This window comes from Myotis myotis, unplaced genomic scaffold (genome assembly GCF_014108235.1).
Source record: "Myotis myotis isolate mMyoMyo1 unplaced genomic scaffold, mMyoMyo1.p scaffold_m19_p_2, whole genome shotgun sequence".
NCBI lineage: Eukaryota > Metazoa > Chordata > Mammalia > Chiroptera > Vespertilionidae > Myotis > Myotis myotis.
This window is the reverse complement of record NW_023416324.1, coordinates 167,073,352-167,094,146: the sequence shown is the minus strand read 5'-3', so window position 1 is coordinate 167,094,146 and position 20,795 is coordinate 167,073,352. Positions and strand designations below refer to the sequence as shown.

Sequence of the window (20,795 nt, the reverse complement as noted above, 5' to 3'; positions counted from 1 at the left end):
TAGTTGAAATCTAGCAACATTTCTAAGAGCTAGTGAAGAGAGCATATCGTAGTTGTAATAATATATGAAGATAAGATATTGTATTGAACCTAAATTAGCAAAAGGTAAGAGCTTAATATTGGAAAGTGGGGAGTGGCACATAAAAGAAAAAAATTATTATCATCATCATGATAACTGTACATAAAAATTTACCAAATGCATGTGTGAAAAGCAACCATACAAAAAATAAATGATAAGGTTGGCAGTCATTGCTTACTATGTCCTTGTGATTGTTATTTGTTTAAGCGGGATGGCTGAATAACCCAAATGAGATTGGCATAGATAACAAACACATAAATAATAGGTAGCATCCCCTACAACAGATCCAGAGAATTACCATTTCACTTGGAATACTGAGGCAGATAGACTTGTCTACTTTGAATTCCTGGCTCTGCTATTGACAAGCCTCATAAGTTCATAAAAGTTAATTTTCCTGAACCCCAATTTTCTCATCTATATCTAAGATATAGTAATAGCCATCTCATTGGTTATTATAAAGATTAAATAAAATAATGTAAATAAAGGACTCAGTATAGTACTTGGTACAAAGTAAATCCTTAATAAATAGTAAAATTATTTACTGAATAACAAAACTTGTAAAAGTAGCTGTTACTATTGACATTGTTGTTGTTGTTGTTGTTGTTAGTTCATTCTGAAATAGTGCTTGAAAAGTTGATTTTAACATCACTGGAGGAGCTTGATTGCCAATAACACATTCCCTGTTGCAATATAACTTCACCTGATCTGTATAGAAAGCAGGAAGCCCACAGATGAGCTCTATTTTCTTCCAGATGAAAGTATCAAAGAATAAATTTCATCCCCTCACTTTAGTAGAGAAACTTCAGTTAATATACTTGCAAACCTGGGTAACTCCATAGAGAGCCACTTGTTTCTGATGGAAATGTGCATATGTTCAGCTGAAGATTAAAATAAATTCATTTTCAACTCTTTTTTAAATTATTCAAGTCTTGTTAAAGGTCTTTCTATTAAAATGTTGACAGCTATACTTCTGTTAGTATGGTTTCCATTTGTACATATTTACCTGTGTCTTGCTTCTATAAATCCAATAATGTATTACTTCAGAAAGAGCCTAACACAATAATTCTTAAAGTATTTTGAAGTCACTGACCTCTGGTGGTTTTTTTAGAATAATGAGTATGATATACAGGGTGGGGCACAAGTAGGTTTATAGTTGTTCATATGGAAAATAATACAATAATTAATAAATAATAATCCTATATGATAAAGAGCTAATATGCTAATTAGACCCAACGGATGAACGACCTTCTGGAACGACCAGTGAGCAGGGGGTGGGGCCAGTGAGCCTGTGCCACCAGGCCAGCCATGGTGGTCCTGGAGCCTCCGAAGAGGTGGGACGGGGCATGACGGTGGCACCTCAACCTTCCAAAACCCCTCCCCAGTCAGCCCCCGATTCCCCTCCAGCAGTGGATGGGGGCAGGGACAGCACTAAAGGAGCAGCCAGCCCAGCTTCTGGTTGAGCGGCACTCCCCCTGCTCAGCCAGAAGCTGGGCTTATGGCTGGTGAGTGCAGTGGTGGGCGGGCGGTAAGGAGCGAGGGGTCCTGGACTGTGAGAGGCCTGGAGTGTGGAAGGGATGTCTGGAAGGTGGACATTCCCCAAGGGGCCCCGGACTGTGAGAGGGCACAGGCCCGGCTGAGGAAACCCCCCCACAAGTGCACAAATTTTATGCACCAGGCCTGTAATATAAGAATAAACTGTTTCACTACTCACAACTGTAAACCTACTTGTGCCTCCCTGAATATAATACATTATATTATATATACACACATTATAGACACACAATATACACATATAATATATATATACATAATGCATATAATGTATAAAGCATATTAATATGGTATATTAATTTTAAATAGGCTCAAATCCTATTTAAAAATTCTAGGTTTTAAATCAATTTCAGAATCATATTATGGCTTGAAGATTAATGCCAGCGAGGCATACAAAGGGAAAGTGCTGCTCATATTCTCTCCATCTAGCACTTGGCTCAATGAACAGATATTGCCTTTGGTTGTAATGGAGTCACTCGACCTTCAATATAGAACTTAGGTAAGAGTGGTATTCAAAGTGGTTCCCAATGAGCCTACAGCGCATCAATCAATCAGAAGGGAGGCCTTTAGTGCTCAAGTGAGTGACTTCCTGGAGGCCCTCAGCTGTTCCAGGAGTTAACCCATTTATTTCCTGGACTGTGGAGGGTGGGAGAAGAACTCCCCTGGCAGAGGCTAAGGTGGTGGTAATGGGAGAGCCTTGGAACAGTTGAATATGGTGTATTTCAATATTATAGCATTCAGGACAGTAGTATCGAAGGATGTCACCTAAATATCAGGTCTGTGTTTAGGTATAATGATAAAAAATTTCATGCTCAAAAGCAACTCAAGAAACCCTTGTAATGTGAAGAAAGTAAAAAAAATTCCAATCCTAAAATCTTGGGTACCACCTTCATAGTAGATGGTTGAAAAAAAATAAAAATAAACTTACTTTTGCCTTCCCTTTAGGGTATTTAATTTAGTTATTGCATCAGTGATTTTTATTTACTTTTGGGGCCATTTATGATTTCCTTAGATTTTATAGTGCTTTTGAAAACAGTGACATATTAAGAAATTCATCATATGGTATTGCATAATAAAAATTAAAATAATATAATAGTAATAACGGTGCTATTATGAACAAGATAAAAGTTATTTTGTAATAATGACAACTGTGCTTTATACTTTTCATTTTATTTTACATATATCAGCTCTTTTTATCCACACAGCCTCCTAGGATACAGGGATTATTATCTCCACTTTATAAATAAGAATTACTAAAGTTCAGAACATTAACTCACTCAAGTCTACACAGCTAGAAAGTGGGAGAGAGTATTTTATATCTAGGTTTCTGATTTGAGTTCAGGGTTCTTTTTACTACATTAAAGTATCCTGGAATTCTTGAGATTTTTCTTTATGCAGAAAGTCAATCAGTCATTGACAGTGTTCTAGAGATTAAAAGAATGAAACCTCCTATCATCTTACCTTATTGCAGTTATATGTATTTGTGATCCCTTCTTGAAATCTGACACCAGGACCTCTCATACCCAAGTTCTGAGACTGAAGTGGGTATGGCAGGGGTTCCTGGAAATCTGTGTCAGCCTGGTGCCAGTGTTAAGGGTGTCAGATTTTATTAGCTTATTTATCAAAGCCTAGCCATACAATGCATTTAAAACATACACGTCAGCTACAATGACACAAATAAACTTATCATTAGAAACTAACATAATGGCTATAGGAGTGGGTAACAAATCACTTATACAAGTAGATTGTGCTAAATTGTTAGAAGATATAAAATTATCAGAGACTTGCAAATCACAACGTTTTGAAATGAAACAGAAAGTCAGCTCACAAGAAGAAAAACTGCTCCATATGTAGCTCTCAGAAAATTCTATTAGCCTGTTTCTAAGCGTAAGTCTTGTCAGCAGGCTCGGTGTGTCTGAGACAGAGCACCTGTTATGTAAGTTACACGGAGAAGAAATGGGATTCATGGGCTGAAGGGAGGGAAGGACCCGCTGAGGAAAAGCTGAGCCAGGGAGTCAAGTCGGTGAGATCCATAAACTCACTGAATGACAGTGATAGAAGTAAGGTCCGTTAGCAGTCACCGTTAGTCCCCTCCTTCAATGAAAGAGCGGCTGATGCCTAGAGGACAACGAGTATAGTGGGTGATTGTTTTGAGTGAAAATGTAAGTTTTTAAGCAAAGGACTGAGCAAGCAAATACTACATTCTATGTGGAAGGAGAGGGGTTTGGAAAGGAGAAGAGAGACCAGAGGGAGTCATTGTTCAACCCTCACTACATGCAAGCTACACTGAGAAAAACTCTCCTTTCTCTGCTCTACTAGCTGGAGGTTGGCATTTTTTGTATTACTATACAGATGAGAAAAATTATCTTGGGAGAGTTTTTAAAAATTTCCCAAGGCCACTAGGCTATTAAGTGGTAGAGTGGTTCTTCCATCTCCAGGGTTACTCTTTCCACCCTACCACCGTGCTCAGTCTAAAACTCAAGGCACAGATATCTAATTCAGGCAAAAATTATGGATGAGTGTTCAAGTTTAGAAGTCTTAGTGATTTGTTCTGGGACCAGTATAGGTATATATATATAGAATATATATATATATAATCAGAATATATAAAGAGCTTATATAGAGAGAGAGAATATAAAGAGAAAAGAATGAAAAATAATGTAAAGCCTAAACTGCCTGGCACATTCTTGGTACCTTAAAGATGAGTTCATTCATTGAGAAAACACATATAGTTTTTAGGAAATTAAATCTTTACAATTCTAATTCATTTATTGTTATCCAGAATTTATGGTAATATTCAAATAGGAACTGCAGAGAATTCAGAAACGCTTAGAAAAAATGTGAAGGCTTTTCTTTTCAGCAGCAGAACATTTCTGTCCAGCGGTATGAAGAAACTGGATAATGTAGACACATTCATCCCAAATAAAAAAGCCCACAGAAGGCAAGCGCTGCTTGAAATTTGTCAAAATTTATTTACAAATCCATCTTTAAAATAACTTTCTTTTGCTTGAAGGCCAAAGACAGAGGTTTGAGTTACATATACTCGTGTTCCACTTTCTGTGCCACACATCTGGCATAGTCACATGTCCCTTGTCACATTTTCTTGAATTATTAACTTCGTGAAATGCAGACTTAGCCTCAGATTTTAAATGTTTCTAAAAAATGGCACCATTAATGTATGTCTCTGGCTTGATACTTGCTATTCCCTATGTAGCCCTGCTCTGCTCCTTCCCCTGCCACACACTTGCTTTGACAGTTCTCTGCATCTCCACCTCCCTCCCTTCCATATCACCTCCTAACATCTCTCCATCTCCTCAGTCCCCTGGAATCGCCTCTCTCTATTTTCCACTCATATCCCTTCCCATCTCATAGCAAAACCACTTGGTGGGAGCCTGAGAATTCCACCAAAGCTGCGGAGGGGAGGTCAGTGAGGCGACTGGCATCCAGGGACCAGGCAGCACTGGGGCCTTCACAGGCACAATCAGGCCCACGCGGCAGCTTTACTGTGAGAAGGATGCTCTCTGCCCCCTGTGTGAATGACTGTGCTCACCGGAAGTTTCTAGCCAGCCCTTTGCGTGACTATAAGACCCTTTCACATGGAGTAAAAATAGAGGCTAAGTTTGCCACCACCATGGAGTCTTCAGCTCTCAGTTTTAAGACCATTGAAGAGGTAAGAATGAGAGGAAATAGAAAGACTAAGTAAATTCAAATGTGCTTATTGCATTTTTTTAAGGGACTAAACCAGAAAGCAGCAAGATGGTGGTTATGAAATAAGCTGGCCATGGCTCCCAGCTTCATCTCATTATCCCCATCACCCAGTAGGCTTCAGGCCAAGGTTAGTCAAGGCTTTTATCTCAAGCAAGGCCCTGCAGTGGGCTTGGTGTGTGGTCACCCTCCTCATTCATCATTCACTTGTGAGTTAAAAGTCATTTAGAGCCCAGTATGAGCAAAGCACTGTGCCAGATGCTGAGGCAGGTGATAGGAAAAGGATACAGTTGGCTGAAAAGATCTTTAGTAGCAGAAAGTCCAATAATTTTGGAGTTAAAGAAATTATACAGATTTTCTGTATAAGCCTTCAGGTTACCCATGGAGATTTTTAAGAACTGGGTGAAGGATAAATGTATGTGTGTGGGTAGTCACAAAGCTGAGACCAGACTGTTCCTACCACAAGTAAAATTGGAAGCTATAAGCACTTTTTTGCTATAGTGCCTAATCACAATGGATTAGCCCCAAAATTTTATAAGAACAACTAAGTTACTACTCTTCTCATTGTACTTTGCTATAGGCTATGTAGGCAATAAAAATAGATTAGGCACGGGGGGAAAATCTCTACTAGGGTGAGCAACCCTGTAATTTTAGTTGTTTCTCCTTCCACTCAATCCTAATAGGGGAAACAGGAATTTTGTCTGGAGCTGTTGTTTCATCAGTGTTGTCTTAGTGTGTTAGAGACTGCATGCTACATACAAAGCTCTGTTGGGATAAATTCTCTGCTTTGTATGAGGATATTCTGTCCTTGTGAACTGCCCCTGTCTTTTCTGGGGCATCATTTGAATTACCTGGTCTTCAGTGTTAGAATCTAATCCTTTGCTGCTACCAGCATCTCTAACCCTGCCATGGACTCTAGACACAATATTTACATGCTGTCTTTCCCTGGTCCCAGCCACAGATCCTTTTGGTCTGCTGGCTTTCTTTTCTCCTCCCATTATTTCCTTCTCAGGGCTATGGGGAATTTTTGTTTGCTTACTATGCAGTGTACATAGGAGTCTGAAAAGTGATCCTTTGTCTATCTTCTCAGGCTCCTCACCCAGCTGATGCTCCTATGCCATCCTAGCATCATGCAGGCCTCAGCACTTCTCCACGGGGCTCAGAGGCACCCCTACAGGACAAACACCTTCTGTTCCAGAATCTTCTCCAATGTATCTAAGAGGCCTATCTTCCCTTCACCTCCAGAGCTTGACTTGAGGCAAAGGGAAAATCATGATGGGCAATTCTTGGAGACTCGGTGCACAGCAGCTCCACCCATAGCTCCCCCAATTGCTTCTTCCAGCCCTTGAGTCACAGTCTTGTCCCCTTTTGTGTGCTATGGTTCTGACTCATTATTTAAAATACATCCAGAAGTGGATAATGCCTCACCTCTCCACCACTACCGTGATGGTCTGAGCCACCATCATTCTTCACTTGTATTATTGCAACTGACCCCTCATTGGTCTGTTTCTTCCCCGGTTCTCCAGAGTCTGTATTCAGAACAGCAGCCACAGCGATGCCTTTGAAAATGCAAGTTACATAACCTACACCATAAATCTCTGCTCAACACAACCCTCCATCGGCTTCCCCTTCACTGAGTCAAATCCGAAGTTCTGACATTGACCTGTGAAAACCTGTGTGATTTGCCTCTCTGTCACTCGGCTCCAGCTACCTCCTGGCTGTTCCCTCTGCTCACACCAAAGTTAGAGATCTTCCTTCCCTCACAGCCATACATAAAATAGCAGCATGCCCCCTCTGTGACACTTCTTGTCTCTTTATCTCTGTCCTTTTCTCCTCCATGGCACTTAATACTACCTAATTTATTATTTGTTTATTTGTGATGTATTTATTGCCCAACTCTACTCATCAGAATGTAAACTCCGTGACACTTTGTTTTATTCACTACTGTATGCCCAGTGCCTAGTACATTTTATTTATTTATTTTTATCTTTATTGTTGAAAGTATTACATATGTCCCCATTGCATCCCCATTGACCAGTTCATATATGCATACAAGTTCTTTGGTTCATCTTTTCCCACCCACCCACCCATCACTTCATTTTAGATACTCATAACTAATTGTCAGATGAATGAGTGAATAGATAAATGAATGAATTCTAAACTAAGAGTCCACCCTACTCTGACCCTTTTTATGCAAAGTCAATGTTTTGAAAATGAAAAAAAATCTCATAGGAAGGTCGCATTAGATTTCAAGACTGTTTCCTCTTGTTGGGCACTTTTAAAATTCTATTTAGTAACTTAAAGCTGAGCATTGATTTCTTTGTTCTGGACTGCAACTGCCCTCCCTCTGAGGCTTGAGAGATACTGACTGGCTCACACAAAGAAAAAAAGCAGGAAGGAAAATCTTTTTATGAAAAATCCTCAAATCCTATCCCTCTACCTAAGAATTTTGTAAAAAGGATTTAAATTGTTTTGGTCTTACTGTGCCGAGACACTTCTTTCATTCTTAATCTTGCCTTGAACTCCTTAAATATTGGTAGGGTAAGCAGCTTGTATCTCAGGTTGAAGTTATAAAATAGAAAGCAAACTGCAAGAAAGCTAAGCTGCTGGATTTCCTGAAGAACACATGGGGAGCTGAGGCCTGAAATGTCTGGTAAGGACATTCGTGCAAGAAACTGCCCTTTTAGCTCTGCTTTCAAAAGCTGGATAATAGGCTTTAATAATGAAACACAGAGTGCTTAACCGGACACAATAGAGAAAATGAATAGCATGAGGCATCAATTGATGAAAAGAGTATTTTTGGAGTTTGCAAATTCAATAATGGTTTATACCTGGGTTGCAAGTGGCATACCACAGTTATCTGTCCTCATGCATGTTGTATCTAGTCTATTTTTGTTAATGGAAAAATTTCACATGCAAGTCCTAATTCTTAGTCTTATTTTAAAACTGTAAAGTCTGCCATTATTACTTACTTATAAAAGAAAACAATTATCTAAACATTGGAAATAACTAGAAAAGATTCCTACATGCTCTTTCAGTCATAACAGAACATTGTCTCACAAGCCTTCCTAATATTTATATAGTTGTCTCAGTCCCAAATTCTAGGGATATAATATTGTTTGCTTTACTATTTGCTATTGATTAAGGACAAGATTAAAGCTAGATGTTAACCTGTAGAAGATTGGTTGCAAATTATTTTTGTCCAGTAGAAAAAATAACCCCATAGGTAACAAGAGTTTTACTGCTTTGTAGGTTATTAACCAGTTTTGTAACTAAATCTTATTTCAGTATTCTTTCTACTATTGACCCTATAAATATGCCAGTGTCTCATTTTTTTTCCTTTGAACAAGATTTACCTTGTTAATTTCTTATTAATAAGTTAAATTCATCTTTGCCATATATTCACTATATGTTTGTAAGAGAGTCCTGTTTTTATCTTTTGGAAAATTATATTTGGACCTGCTTCACATTCCTAAGTGGCTAAAGTAATCAGTAGCTGCCACGATTAGGCAGGGGGGCTCTTCAGGTCAACAGTCCCCACCTCCCACTCCTTATAATTTTCTTCCCAGCCCCCTCCCTCATCGATGCATCCTTCCTGGCCTATTAGTCTAGTTGTTCATAACTTCTGACTTATACCTTGAGGTTTCATTGGAGCAGTGGTTCTTATGCGTGAACATCCATGAGAATCTTCAGGAGGATTAAAACACAGAGTGCTTGAGTCTCACTTCACATGTCTCTGAAATGTTCATTTCTAGTGAGTTCTCAGGTGATTCTAAAGCTGTTGGTACAGGGACCACACTTGGAAAATCTTTGCCATGTAAGTGGTGGACCTAGAGCTTGGTCTTGATGGGTAAGAAGATATTTTCAGTGTATCCATTTGACAAGTTGAAAGCAAGACACAGTAAAGTAAGTTTCATTTTAAAAAATCTGAAAATGTAAGTTATAAAATATGATATAGTGGATAGCTTTTTGGCATGATACTTCCTCCACTTGAGAGTCAATTGCTGATGGCACTGAGGGAACAAAAATAGCAAGGATTATAAGTTTATTATAAAGTCAAGGCCCAGCTCATGAGTCCATGTTGTGCTTATCTTCATTTTATGTTCTTTGAGAGCAAGAAAGTCCTGGTGGCCTCCCCAGGGCAGTGCCTAACATCATGTAGTATGACTCTTGGAGATACCTAATGAGTTACATTGACACATTTCTATGTATGCAGGTGGTTTCCAAAGCCTTTCAGAATCATTATCTCATTCAATACTCAACATTCCCATGAGGTAAATAGGACATGTATATTACACTATGTTACAGAGAAATAAGCTGAGTCTCTGAGGGGTCATGTGGCTTTCCCTAGGAAGCACAGCAAACAGGTGACAACTCCAGGGCCAGTACTTAATCTTTAGTCTTGCCCAGCAGATTTATTTACTGACACCCAATAGTGACCAGATTGATAATATCATGAAGGCTCATGGAAAACTGAAAAATTCTTGAAATACAGTTGAGTCCACAATGAAAACATTTTGGTCACAAAGAACAGAAATTATCTATTTTCTTTAAAAAAAAAATCATTCCCCACAACAGTTTGGCAGTACCCACTTAGTATGAGATAAAAAAATAGATTCTATGCACCCAAATAATCAGCTTCAGATAGCAAAGGAGTGCACTGACCTTTCTGGAATTTAAAATTTTTCAAAGAGAGAAAATAATGGGTGAAAATGGAGTCAGGCAAATCTCTACTCTGTCACTGACCAGCAGCAAAATCTTGAAAACTCATCTTACCTCTATGGATTTTAATTTCTTTGCTTATAAAATAAACTATATGTAATTATTAAAACCTAAATTTCTTGTAAGGATTAAGCAAAAAATACATGTAAAAATAAGATTGAACATACAGAGTACCTAGTCCAGAGCTTGGGGCCTGAGAGTGCCCATTAAGGGCCAGTGCTCACCTTCACTTTAAGCCCTCAGAAGAGCAGAAGAATCCACTGGGACTACTAAGATTTAAACATCAAGAAAGATGGTGAGTATCTAATGCTCATTCCCACTGAATCCTCACAGTTTTGTTGAATTGTTAAAGCATCAAACCACAGCATATTCCAGAAAAAAACAAATACAGGCATATTATTGAGTGCTGACACAATCCCCCATTGACTGCTACATTAAGAAATTGTCAGCACCTATTAGCACATGGCAGGTGAGTTAAATGGATAACTCAGGTGCAACGCGTTGTATTTTTGTTTGATTGCGTTGTGGATTGGGAATCACTGAGAAGCAAGGCACCAGCTTGAATTACAAAGGAGAGAGGGAAAGAAAACTGGAGGAATTGCATTCATCCTGGATGCAGAAATGTGGTACAATTATAAGTGGCATGCAAGGAAATATGCATAATTATAGTCTGCTTAGAACTGGGAACAAATGGAAAGGGTGGCTGTGGCTAGGGAGAGAAAGGAGAGAAATGGGATAAACTGGCCGCTCTGCATTCCAGGCACAGGAAGATTGCCTCTGCGGGCGGCGCCCTGGCTAGACTTGCCAGTTGCGTGTATGACAAAGCAGAAAACAAATGCACTGATTAAAGTGCTGAATTCATCCTCAGACTCAAACGCAGCCCACAAGTCAGCGGGGAGCCTCAACGGATGGCAACGTGGCATTCTGATGTAAAGATTGCTAGGACAGATGGCATACCTGGAGCAGCTAAATGTATTTTCCTTGCTGTATAGGCTCATAAACAGAAAGGTGTGTCGTGACGGTTGCGTTTGATTGGAAGAGCGATATTAGAAAACATAACATTTTGTTCCCTGTTGTATGAACATAGCAGCCTCCAGCAGTGCTAAAACTGAACCCCCACAACTTCCCTGATGGAAATGCAGTAGGATTTCTGTGATTTATAGTAAAACAGCCCCACTGGCCAACGCTCATTGCCACGTCATTGCAGATGCACTACAGTCTGCATTGTATTACAGAAACATAACCACCTACACTTAGAAAAACCTGATATTTACTCCTAGATACCACCGCCACCACTGAATCATGGCAAGAGGATCCAAGCAGCATGCCCTGTGCATTATTGGAAGAAACAATTTTATGCCTAGAGATTGGCTTGGTTATATTCAGGTCTTCTATCTGGTTACATTCAGCTCTTCTACTGATATTTCATTCCTTGTGTTATTTATAGGTTACTAAGGGGTGAAATAAGCACTTTACATAGGTGACTATCCCCTCCTCTAAAGTACAAACTTCTCTGAAAGTTGAGACCCTGATTAATCCATTAGCTGGGGGCTTAGGAGTTTTGAGTCTTGATATCCTTAAAAAGTAGTGCTCTTCAAGCCTATCCCATATGTGTAAATCCCCCTGGTATTCTGTTCAAATGCCCATTCTGTGTCAACACATCTGGATAGAGCCTGAGACTCTGCATCGCGAAGGATAGCTCGGTCACGCTCTACAGCACATGGCACAGCAAAGAGCAGGTGCTTTATAAATGTTCAGTGGATCAGAGTGAATATCATTCACTTAGATTAGCCAACCATGTTCAAATCCAAGGAGGAGAATGGACTAGCTAGGTTACCTCCACCTCGAAATTCCAACATACTGTGTAAGACTGTCAGCTTTGGAATCCTATGGGAGTTAGTTTGGGCCTTAACTTTGTCATTTACTAACTCTGTGACTTGGGCTAGGTTAACTTTTTGACTTCATTTTCTTACCTGTAAAATGGCTAGACTACCTGTATACTATCTATATTATCTGTTAAACCCACCCATCTCAGCAGGTAGTTATGAGGATTACATTAAATAAATACTTAAATTATATAGCACAGTGCCTGGCACTGAGAGATAACAGAAATAGCAGCCAATGTTATCACTGTCATTTATGTAACTATCTCCAATAACTAGTTTCTTACCTTAGCAGGAGGGTGAGAATAACTTTGATATGGGAAATATTTACTCATTTACTAACCTAACATCTATTTATTGAGGGCTCTTGTGAGCAAGGTATAGTCTAGGATCTCTCATTTAAGAAGTCAGAAAATGATCCTGTCTCCATGCAGCTGACATTTTAGTGGGAGAGAAAAACAATAAATAATTAAACATATTAAAGCACCCAACTATATGACATTCTGGAAAAATCACAACTGTGAAGACAGTAAACAGATCAGGGTTGCTAGGGGTTGTGGGGGGAGGTGGATAAATAGGTGGAGCACAGAGGATTTTTTTAGGGCAATATGTAAACTATGGATTTGGAGTGGTTATATGTGTCAATATAAGTTTATAGATTATAAAAAAGGTAGCATTCTGTATGAAATATTGATAGTGGAGGAGGTTGTGCATGCATGCCAGGAGGAGTACATGGGAACCTCTGTACTTGCTGCTCAGTTTTGCTATGAACTTAAAACTTCACTAAAAATAAAATATATCAGAAAGAAAGGGAAGGGAGGTAGGAAGAGAGGAAGGAAGTAAGGGTGGGAGGGAGGGAGGGAGGAAGGAAGGAAGGAAGGAAGGAAGGAAGGAAGGAAGGAAGGAAGGAAGGAAGGAAAGGAGGGAGGGAGGGAGGGAGGAAGGGAGGAAGGAAGGAAGGAAGGAAGGAAGGAAGGAAGGAAGGAAGGAAGGAAGGAAGGAAGGAAGGAAGGAAGGAAGGAAGGAAGGAAAGAAGGAAGGGAGGGAGAAAAGAAGGAAGAAAGGGAGTCAAGGAATCAGAGAGCAGCTGGAGGGGGTGGGTAAGGTGAGGGGTATCTGAGATATTGTGGTCAAGGAAGTTCCCTCTGAGGAGGTGGAATCTGTGCAGATTGAATGATGAGAGGGAGCCAACCAGGATGTGTCTGCGGACGTGTTGAAGGTTGCACATATTCTCAGAGGTATGGCCTGGAGTTGAATTACATTGATGGGAAGGGTCTTCTCTCAGGGGTGCACAGGTTGCTGCCATATGTGTGCACCTAAACTCAGTATCTAAAGGCAGAATTTCAGAAGGTACTTGCTGAGGAGATGACCTAGGAGACCATTCTGTGTGTGACCCAGCAAAACATTGTTGCTTAAGACTATCTGGCTTTTTACATTAAAATCGGTGCACAGTAATAATAACTGCCACTCACGTGGTACTAACTAATCAATTGTACCATGTATTTGACTTTCATTGACTATTAATCGCCACAGGGAGCCCTATACCTAAAATACAGTTATTCTCTCTCTCTCTCTCTCTCTCTCTCTCTCTCTCTCTCTCTCTCTCTCTCTTTTTGAGGAAGAAATGAGGCTTAAGAAATTATGAAAACTATCCAAGGTCATACAGTTATTAAAAAACAAAGGAAATATTTCAACCCAGATCTGTGCTACTCAAAGGTCCAGGCTGCCAAACCGCTTCAACCAGGAACACCCCCACGCGCCCCTCCCAGGCCCAGCAAACTTGGGTCTTCTCTCTGACTCAGCATAAATCTTCCTCCCCAAACAGTGTGCTGTATCTTAGAGCAACCTCAGTAGAAGGCTGAGCAAACCATTTGAAGACAAATGATTATTACTGGCATGTAATAAGAATGCAAAGATACAACTTCAAGGACAATATGCACACATGTACAGACACATATACACACATGTGTACACACAGATATTGTCCACAATTTTACCTTTCATCTTCTGATTGCTTCTCTATAACTTTTGAAATGTTTTCATTGTGGGACCACAAAATGAGTCTTTAGTTCTCCATTGACTATTGAACATAAGGAGCCTGCTATCTGGCTAGAGTTGGGGGAGAAAACCCATACCAAGCTGCCACATCTTAGAGAAACTCACATGAAATCCACCTGTGTCCAGGGCTATTAGGGCTTTTAGGGACATGTCAGAGGAGTAATTGAGAGGGAACACTGGGAGATGTCTCTTTAACCTCATAGAAAGGAAGTTGAGGCTCAGAACAAAGAGGAGGAAGGAGAATGGGTAGTATTTGGAGTTGGTGGAAAAGGAGGGGTTTTAGAGATAAAAAATGAGTTTTCATCCTGCTGCTTATTAGAACTTCAGTTTTGTTATAAAACACAGATAGTAATACCAGGGTAAGGGGAGGCTAAATGTGATGTGATTGCTATTACCCATGCCCAACACATAGCATGCTATTCAAATATACAAATTTCATTTTTTGAGTAAAGGATTTTGCTTTGTTTTGTTTTCAATCCACCATTTTAAAAATAAGTTGGTCATTACCCTTGTAATGAAGTATATGTCATATACTTGTAACTGAAGTATATGCTTCATTAACTTTATGTAAACTCTCCATCTATTTCAATATAACTTTGACAATGATAAAAGACATAAATCTTGTTAGTAGAACTTTTGTCAGCCATCTCCATGTTAACACAGCAAATAAGAATAGTGAGCATTCCCTGAGTGCTTGCTCTTAGCCAGTCACCACCTCAAAAAGACTAAACTCAGCCTCGCAAAAACAACCTTACTAGGGAGGTGCCAGTATCATTCCCATTTCACAGATAAGGAAACCGTGGCAAAAGGCAATTTGCCCAAGTCACTCCACTGGTCGGTGGTAGACGCAGGATTCAGAACATGACTCCATAGCTCCATAGCTATGTGAAAGAATATTAGCACATTTGATGCTAAATAGGAAAGAAATATTAGCAAATTTGATGTTGTACCACCTTATTCAGAGCAATCAGTGAAATACAGCCTGCCTTTTAGATTTTCACAGAACCTGCTCTACGACAGAATCTTCTCACATTTCTGTTCAGATAAACAGTTCATGTTGGGCAGGACCCAGGCCACCCAGCAAACAGAAAAGGCTGCAAATTCTCTCTGACCTTCTGGGTAGATGCTTTTACATTTAGAAGGAGGTAACTCCATTATTTCTACTTTACTGTGAACCTCAAAATTGCCCACGATTCAATAATTCAGCCTCTGGGAAAATCCAGGTCCCATTTTTAAGCCTGTAACCCTTACGCCAGTTTGATAAGCGGAACAGGCATAACACAGCTCTTTAGGATGCCTGGATTTACCAGTGCTGAAGGATTTAATGTAGAAGTAGTCCATTGTGGCTGAGCCAGTTCCACATATCCAGGCACTTAACTGGCTCTACAAGGCAGGCTCAAAGAGAAAAACACTAAAAAAAGGCACTTGGCTGAGCTCTAATGGGCAGAATCTGTAGTTAGTTTACTTTGGCAACTCTGTGTTCCTTCCGGATAGAGCTTTTATTCCTCCATTCTGCCCCCAGGCGCCTTTTAATGACTGAGATATAAGTAGGTCAGATAAACTAAAACTCTGTAAATTCTCTATATTTGTTACATAGGCCTGGTGTGTTGCTTCTGGACAGTCGTCATAACCGTAACGCAGGTATCCGCTGGAAGTGCTGAATGGATGCATCTCATCCAGGCCTTGACTTTACGAAATCAGATCCTATACAGCAAAGATGTTCCTAAAGCAGATTGTTAACTGGGGGTGAAAGGCTGCATTTGAAGGACTACTCCTTTCCACACTCCACATATTTTTTGGCTTAGGATTGTTGATTCTTACATCGCTGGGAAGTTACCTAAACTAGGAGGGGATGTGATCGTGGAGAAGGGGTCTCACTCTATCTCAGTGTTGTTGAAGTTGGGGTGATGAACACTGGCCTGAAGCCTTGCATTTCTGCTCCCATGATTCCCGCAAGTGAGCATCAAAGTCAACAACATGTCCTAAAATCTTGTAGGTCAGCTGGTTTCGTCTTTCATTGTACCATTCTGAAGCCTCAACAAGAACACATTTGCTAAGTTATTGGGAGGTAGGAACCTATTAGGTGGTTGTTATTGCATCATATGTTGCATGATTCCAATTTGTTCTGAGTGCAAGGTGAAGCCTTCTGAAGTGGCTTCAAAGCACTCTGATGGTTCCAACCAGAACTTATCATTCTCTTATATTATTCTCAAAGTGTACACCAACCGAGGCACAAAATCTGAGGTCATGACACTTGCTCAATTGGCTTAAACTGTACAGACTTTTGTCAAACCATGTTCGCTAAAGTAGGCTTTGCTTCACACCCACACATGAGCAGGACTGATGTTCAGCCAGATGAACCTATTGTTTACAGCTGGCATCTGTTCTGATTTGGTCAGTGTCTGTGCTGGGCCAGTTGTAAATATTTTGAAAATCATGCACAATCACTAATATTCATTTCCAACCTATTGTGACAATTTGTGTCACTATTAATGTTCAGAGTTACTAGGGATCACAGACTCATAGAATCTCAATATTAAAAGAAATGTTCAAGCTTATCTATTCCCACCCTCTGCTGGGTACAGAAACTCCCTCTTCAGCTTCTCCACAAGAAAAGTACCCAAGCAAAGCAAACTGAGGACTTGTTTAAAGTGAATCACATTTTCCTCCCTTTATTTTTCTTTTCTTTTCAATTGTAAAGAGAGAATCATGAGAAGTTTACACAGATCTCTAGGAAAATCTGAAGTTAGAGTTGCTACAACATATGTCCAGGGAGGAAACTGTCTGTCCTCTCCAATCTTAAAACATTGGTCCATAGATCAAAGAAGAGATTTTCATAAAACCTGACTACGATTCACCTCCCATGTTAACACTCTGGTCCAAACCATTACCATCTCATCTGGATTGTATCATGACCATTACCTGGTCTCTTAGCCTCCACCCATTATCCCCTTCAGTCTATTCAGCACAGGAATCAGAGTGATCCTATTAAAATATCAGGTCAGGTCACTCTTGTTTAAAAACCCTCAATTATATTCCATCTCTTTAAGAATGAAAGTCAATGTCCATACTTCACCTAGAAGAAGGTCCAGTAAGATGCGGCCTCACATTTTTCCTTTGGATTTATCTTTGCTCTTAATCACTGGGCTATTTTTTTTAAATACACCAGCTGTGTGGTCATAGCCTCTGCTCTTGCTATTCCCTTGGCCCAGAAAACTTATTCCCCAGCTATCCCTTCACCCACTTCCCTGGTTTACTCAAATATCACCTTCTCAGTGAGGCCTCAGCTAGCCCACCCATCTAAAAATTGCAGCTTCACTCCAATTCCCTATGCCCTTTCCAACTCTTTAGGTCATCTTAGATACATTTTGTTTCCCCAACTAGATTATAACTTCTGTAACAACGAGAACTTTTGTTCACTAGCATATTCTCAAAGCCTAAATGAGTGTTTATCATATAGGAAGCACTTAATACAGTAATCAGTTATGTGTAAAAGTAAAAAAGGAAGAAAGGATGGAAGGAAGGAAGGAAAGAAGGAAGGCAGGCAAGAGAGAAGGAAGGAAGGAAGGAAGGAAGGAAGGAAGGAAGGAAGGAAGGAAGGAAGGAAGGAAGGAAGGAAGGAAGGAAGGAAGGAAGGAAAAAAGAAAGGAAGGAAGGAAAGAAGAAATGAAGGAAGGAAGGAAGGAAGGAAGGAAGGAAGGAAGGAAGGAAGGAAGGAAGGAAGGAAGGAAGGGAGGGAAGGCTGCCTCCTGGGTTGTATCTAAGCATTTTAGAAGGAGTCTGCTTTCTGCTTTACTTGTGGAAAAATTAAAAGTCCATAGGCCTCTAAAACATCAGAGCATCCTTTAGAGGCATTCATTGCTACTTTTCAGATTTATTTCTCTTGTAATACCTACATAGCCAAGAAAAAGTGGCAACAATAAGATTGTTTCCCTATCTTTGATATTAGATCACTTCAATACTTTTGACATTATTATGTTAAGGTTATATTAATTCATTGAACAAAATATTTATTGAGAACCTATTATCTACAAAGTCCCCACATTAGCTATAAGGGGATCTGAAGCAATACTAAACACATTCCCTGAAATACATAAGAACAAATGTACCATCAGGCCATGGTACTCAACACATCTGCACAAGAGAACTACCCAACAAACTTAACAAACCAATGCGTGGTGCCCAGTTTCAGAAAATGTGAAGGGCAAGGGGGAGAATTTTCAATACTTCCCAAGTGATTCTATATTCATCCCATGTTTAACGAAGGTTATAACATATGCTGAAGGGGCAATCAATCCAAGAGCTCAGAGAGTACTAGAGAGAGAGTAATCACCTCTAGTAAGAGCAAAGTTCCTCAACTCTGGTCCAAAGAATAGCAGTCATTCGTGAAAAGTTAATAGTTGTGTTTGGAGGAAAAAATAGCCCCATGTTTGAATAAATGTGGGGACTTACTTATTCCCCATTCTCCTTCTTGGAGATTCAGTGTCCCAGCCATCCTCTCTATACTCCAGTGAGTTGTGGGAGATGAGCCCTTCTTAGGCTTAGCCCCTATCTAAAAGGGCCATGCAGGGTCTCTGGGATTATAATCACAGATCGCTCTATGCATGCCCTTTATCTCAGGCAGGGAGAGTTGCAGCCAAAGCCAGTTCTATGCCATTGATAACAAGCCAGCAAGAAGTAGACAAAGGGTTACATTTTTAAAAATATGCTTCAACTGACCAGATGAAGTAGGCTCTGGTTTGCCTTGCATGGCACTTCCCCTGGGTACACCTACCTACCTGTCTTCTTAGAATTTTCATCACAGTTTTGGACCATACTTTTGCATTTGCTAATCTATGGAGTTTGCATATGGTTTCTTTTGCCTGCCTTCTAAGAAATTTAGAAGAGAGATAACTCAAGTCCTACTTTATTCTGCTAAGTTAGCATCTGTAACAGACATTATCTGAATGTCATCACCATGTTTGGCTTGCCTGATCTCTCGTTCAACTGAAAGTATGCTTCTTAACTCAAAATAAATAAATAAATAAACAAAGGAGACCAATTAAATGAATTATGATGGATCTATATGATGGAATACTTTGCAGTATTAGAAATGTCATAGGAAGAAAGCTCACATATGGTAAGAAAAAATATTTGAGTGGAAGATACAAAGCCATTTTTAATATGATACAAAATAAGACATAAAAGCTATATCTATGGAATAAGATTGAGTGCTATTCATTTTATTCTTTTGATTATTATGTATTTCTTAAATCTTCTAAGGTAAACATATGTTCATTTCAAAACAGAAAACAATAAGACAACTTAAGGCCATAAATTTGTGACGTTTTAAATGGAAAGCAAGCCCAGCCTGCATGGCTCAGTGGTTGAGCATAGATCTATGGACCAGGAGGTCACAGTTTGATTCCTGGTGGGGGCATATGTCCTGGTTGCGGGCTCAATCCTCGTGTGGGGTGTGCAGGAGGCAGCCAATAAATGATTCTCTCTCATCATTGATGTTTATATCTCTTTTTTCCCTCTTCCTTCATATCTGAAATAAATAAAAAATAAAATAAAAATGTAAAGCAAATAAAGAGAAATCAGTTTTCTTTACACCCCTCCTTCAAGAAACTTGGTACTTGATGACTAAATTTTACTTTCAGATTTAATTTGGCATAACTATTCTGAGTTCAATGTTTCCAGATTTTTTTTTAAAAAAAGAAAGAATTAATGCTCATAAAATAATTTGGAGCACAAACTGTAAGATAGATTTAAAAAAAATACAGAAAACAGAAGACCTCTCCCTGCTCAGTTGTCTTGCTAGGAAGATATATTACTCCTGCTTATTGCTCTTATGCTGATCTTTTTTGTTTTCTTTCCTTTGTTTTATTTTTCACTTCGAAACAAAAATGTTTTTGCTGACCAGTAGAAAACTGTTGAAGTCAATTATCCCTTGAAGACTCTTTGCACAATTTCCTTGCTGAAAAATGTCTGAGAAAAGAGATTAGTGACTTGGTTGTGTAATTTGTGCCTTATTGATTTCCCCCAAGTGCTTTCTCATTTTGTTGATGAGCATTTTTATATTAATGGTTTTATGGAAGAGGAAGTAGTGTAGACAGCCTCCTCACAGGGGCACCACAGATACCTTGCTATTTTATTTTTCTAGAACAGTGTGATAAGAATGTGTTTGCTGCAAAAACATAACACTGAAGACTAAAAGCAAAACAATATGGGACACAATTAATTTCTTCTGATCTGATGGATGATCATGTTTGGGTTCCAAATACATGCAACAGATAAACAGTTCAATAAATGACTCTGGGATAAATACTCTGTGACCAGTTGACCTTTAATACAGTTTTCCATAGATTTACAAATATTTGCCAAGAATGTGGCATGTTCAAATATATTAGGTATGGAGCAATTTCCCCACTTATCCTTCTAATGCAAGGAAGTGGAAAATGAATAATCCCAAGTACATGGGATAAACAAACCTGTAATACACATTCCCACTGATAGTCATATTATAGGGAATGTCCAAAATGGAATCTTTGATGAGTAAAGTTCCAACACCATGTGTAGGCTTCAAAATGCCAGCTTTTTGTCAGTAATTATGCATAAGACCCTAAAACACCCCTTATAAATTTACAATCCTAATACGGCCATTAAATGAAGGAATGTAAATTAATTCATTTATCAGTAGCAAGAATGGTTAACGTTGGGATGATGGATGGACTACTTTTTGGATCAAAGTCACATGACATGCAGTTCCCTGGCATCCTGACATTCCTCTTCATCCCCATTGCTTCCCTCTAAAGA

The 20,795-nt window shown here is 39.4% G+C and overlaps 1 protein-coding gene across 1 annotated transcript in view; it reads right to left on the bottom strand.

Annotated features, from left to right (window-relative positions):
• FGF12 (fibroblast growth factor 12) overlaps positions 1 to 20,795 on the bottom strand; it is a 525,903-nt gene that overhangs the window by 411,845 nt on the left and 93,263 nt on the right. The window lies entirely within an intron of this gene.